This window comes from Triticum dicoccoides, chromosome 6B (genome assembly GCF_002162155.2).
Source record: "Triticum dicoccoides isolate Atlit2015 ecotype Zavitan chromosome 6B, WEW_v2.0, whole genome shotgun sequence".
In the NCBI taxonomy this organism is placed as follows: Eukaryota; Viridiplantae; Streptophyta; class Magnoliopsida; order Poales; family Poaceae; genus Triticum; species Triticum dicoccoides.
The window spans coordinates 67911353-67915979 of record NC_041391.1 but is presented as its reverse complement, the minus strand read 5'-3'; positions in this window follow the sequence as shown (position 1 = coordinate 67915979).

The following is a 4627-nucleotide window of genomic DNA, read 5'->3' as shown; positions in this document are numbered from 1 at the left end:
TATTCATGCTATAATTATATTAACCGGAAACTTAGTACATGTGTGAATACATAGACAAAACCTATAGTCCCTAGTATGCCTCTACTTGACTAGCTCGTTAATCAAAGATGGTTATGTTTCCTAACCATAGACAAGTGTTGTCATTTGATGAATGAGATCACATCATTAGGAGAATGATGTGATGGACATGACTCATCCGTTAGCTTAGCATTATGATCCTGTTAGTTTCATTGCTACTGCTTTCTTCATGACTTATACAAGTTCCTCAGACTATGAGATTATGCAACTCTCGAATATCGGAGGAACACTTTGTGTGCAACCAAATGTCACAACGTAAAAGGGTGATTATAAAGGTGCTCTACAGGTGTCTCCGAAGGTGTTTGTCGGGTTGGCATAGATCGAGATAAGGATTTGTCACTCCGTGTTTCGGAGAGGTATCTCTGGGCCCTCTCGGTAATACTCATCACTATAAGCCTTGCAAGCATTTTGACTAATGAGTTAGTTGCGGGATGAAGTATTACGGAACGAGTAAAGAGACTTGCCGGTAACGAGATTGAACTAGGTATTAAGATACCGACGATCAAATCTGGGGCAAGTAACATACCGATGACAAAGGGAACACCGCATGTTGTTATGCGGTTCAACCGATAAAGATCTTCGTAGAATATGTAGGAGCCAATATGGGCATCCAGGTTTCGGTATTGGTTATTGACCAGATAGGTGTCTCGATCATGTCTACATAGTTCTCGAACCCGTAGGGTCCACACACTTAACGTTCATTGACGATATAGTATTATATGAGTTATGTATGTTGGTGACCGAATGTTGTTCGGAGTCTCGGATATGATCACGGACATGACGAGGAACTCCGGAATGGTCCGGAGATAAAGGTTGATATATGGGATAATAGTGTTTGGTCTTCGGAAGGGGTTCCGGATGTTTCTCGAAATGTTTGGGTACGAGAACACTTTATTTGGGCCAAAGGGGAAAGCCCACAAGGTTTTTGGAAAGCGCAAAAGGAAGTTTTGCGGAGTCCAGGGGCCAGACGCCAGGGTCCCTGGCGTCTGGGTCCAGACGCCGGGAACCCTGGTGTCTGGCCCTGGAGTCCGAGAAGGACTCTTGCTGTTCGGGTGAAACTGACTTTGTGGAGGCTTTTACTCCAAGTTTCGATCCCAAGGCTCAACATATAAATAGAGGGGTAGGTCTAGCACCAAAGACACATCAAGAAACACCAAGCCGTGTGCCGGCAACCCCTTCCCCTCTAGTTTATCTTCCGTCATAGTTTTCGTAGTGCTTAGGTGAAGCCCCGCGGAGATTGTTCTTCACCAACACCGTCACCACACCGTCGTGCTGCCGGAACTCATCTACTACTTCGCCTATCTTGCTGGATCAAGAAGGTGAGGACGTCATCGAGCTGAACATGTGCTGAACGCGGAGGTGCCATACATTTGGTACTTGATCGGGGCGGATCGTGAAGGTGTACGACTACATCAACCGCGTTGATAAACGCTTTCGCTTAGCGATCTTCAAGGGTATGAAGCTACACTCCCCCTCTCGTTGCTATGCATCAGATAGATAGATCTTGCGTGATCGTAGGATTTTTTTGAAATTATCGTGTTCCCCAACAGTGGCATCCGAGCCAAGTCTATGCGTAGATGTTATATGCACGAGTAGAACACAAAGAGTTGTGGGCGATAATAGTCATACTGCTTACCAGCATGTCATACTTTGATTCGATGGTATTGTTGGATGAAGCGGCTCAGACTGACATTACGCGTACGCTTACGCGAGACTGGTTCTACCGACGTGCTTCGCACACAGGTGGCTAGTGAGTGTCTGTTTCTCCAACTTTAGTTGAATCGAGTGTGGCTACGCCCGGTCCTTGTTGAAGGTTAAAACAGCACACTTGACGAAAAATCGTTGTGGTTTTGATGCGTAGGTAAGAACGGTTCTTGCTAAGCCCATAGTAGCCACGTAAAACTTGCAACAACAAAGTAGAGGATGTCTAACTTGTTTTTGCAGGGCTTGCTATGATGTGATATGTTCAAGGCATGATGTGATATAATTGTTGTATGAGATGATCATGTTTTGTAACAAAGTTATCGTCAACTGGCAGGAGCCATATGGTTGTCGCTTTATTGTATGCAATGCAATCGCTATGTAATTGTTTTACTTTATCACTAAGCGGTAGCGATAGTCATAGTAACAATAGGTGGAGAGACGACAACGATGCTACGATGGAGATTAAGGTGTTGTGCCGGTGACGATGGATATCATGACAATGCTTTGGTGATGGAGATCATGAGCACAAGATGATGATGGCCATATCATGTCACATATTTTGATTGCATATGATGTGTATCATTTATGCATCTTATTTTGCTTAGTACGGCGGTAGCATTATAAGATGATCCCTTACTAATTTTCAAGGTATAAGTGTTCTCCATGAGTATGCACCGTTGCTACAGTTCTTCGTGCTGAGACACCACATGATGATCGGGTGTGATAGGCTCTACGTTCACATACAACGGGTGCAAGCCAGTTTTGCACACGCAGAATACTCGAGTTAAACTTGACGAGCCTAGCATATGCAGATATGGCCTCGGAACATTGGAGACCCAAAGGTCGAGCGTGAATCATATAGTAGATATGATCAACATAGTGATGTTCACCATTGGAAACTACTCCATATCACGTGATGATCGGACAAGGTTTAGTTGATTTGGATCACGTGATCACTTAGATTATTAGAGGGATGTCTATCTAAGTGGGAGTTCTTAAGTAATATGATTAATTGAACTTTAATTTATCATGAAGTTAGTCCTGATAGTATTTTGCAAATTATGTTGTAGATCAATAGCTCGCGTTATATCTTCCCTTTATTTTTGATATGTTCCTAGAGAAAAATAAGTTGAAAGATGATAGTAGCAATGATGCGGACTAGGTCCATGATCTGAGGTTTATCCTTATTGTTGCATAGAAGAATTATGTCCTTGATGCACCGCTAGGTGACAGACCTATTGGAAGAGCAGATGCATACGTTATGAATGTATGGCTAGCTCAATATGATGACTACTTGATAGTTTAGTGTGCCATGCTTAACGGCTTAGAATCGGGACTTCAAAGACATTTTGAACGTCATGGACCATATGAGATGTTCCAGGAATTGAAGTTAATATTTCAAGCAAATACCCGAGTTGAGAGATATGAAGTCTCCAACAACTTCTATAGCTAAAAGATGGAGGAGAATAGCTCAAGCAGTGAGCATGTGCTTAGATTGTCTGGGTACTACAATCGCTTGAATCAAGTGGGAGTTAATCTTCCAGATAAGATAGTGATTGACAGAGTTCTCTAGTCACCATCACCAAGTTACTGGAGCTTCATGATGAACTATAGTATGCAAGGGATGACGAAAACAAATCCCGAGCTCTTCATGATGCTGAAATCAATGAAGGTAGAAATCAAGAAAGAGCATCAAAGTGTTGATGATTGACAAGACCACTAGTTTCAAGAAAGGGCAAAGGGAAAGAAAGGGAACTTCAAGTAGAATGACAAGCACGTTGTCAGTCCCATGAAAAAACCCAAAACTGGACCAAAGCCTAAAACTGAGTGCTTCTACTGCAAAGGAAATGGTCACTGGAAGCGGAAATGCCCTAAATATTTGGTGGATAAGAAGGATGGCAAAGTGAACAAGGGTATATTTGATATACAGGTTATTGATGTATACCTTACTAGTGTTTATAGCAGCCCCTGGGCATTTGATACTTGTTCGGTTGCTAAGATTAGTAACTCGAAACAGGAGTTAAAGAATAAACAAAGACTAGTTCAGGGTGAAGTGACGATGTGTGTTGGAAGTGGTTCCAAGATTGATATGATCATCATCGCACACTCCCTATACTTTCGAGATTAGTGTAGAACCTAAATAAATGTTATTTGGTGTTTGCGTTGAGCATAGATATGATTAGTTCATGTTTATTGCGATACGATTATTCATCTAAGATGGAGAATAAATTGTTATTCTGTTTACATGAATAAAACCTTCTATGGTCATACACCCAATGTTGATGGTTTATTGAATCTTGATCGTAGTAATACACATATTCATAATATTGGTGCCAAAAGATGCAAAGTTGATAATGATAGTGCAACATATTTGTGGCACTGTCGTTTGGGTCATATCGGTGTAAAGCACATGAAAAAACTCCATAAAGATGGATTTGGGGAATCACTTGATTATGAATCATTTGATGCTTGCGAACCGTGCCTTATGAGCAAGATGACTAAAACTCCATTCTCCGGAACAATGGAGCGAGCTAGTGACTTATTAGAAATAATACATACCGATGTATGCGGTCCAATGAGTGTTGATGCTCGTGGCAGGTATCGTTATTTTCTGACCTTCACAGATGATTTGAGCAGATATGGGTATATCTACTTAATGAAACACAAGTCTGAAACATTTGAAAATTTCAAGGAATTTCAGAGTGAAGTGGAGAATCATCGTAACAAGAAAATAAAGTTTCTACGATCTGATCGTAGAGGAGAATATTTGAGTTACGAGTTTGGCCTTCATTTAAAACAATGTGGAATAGTTTCACAGCTCACGCCACATGGAACACCACAGCGT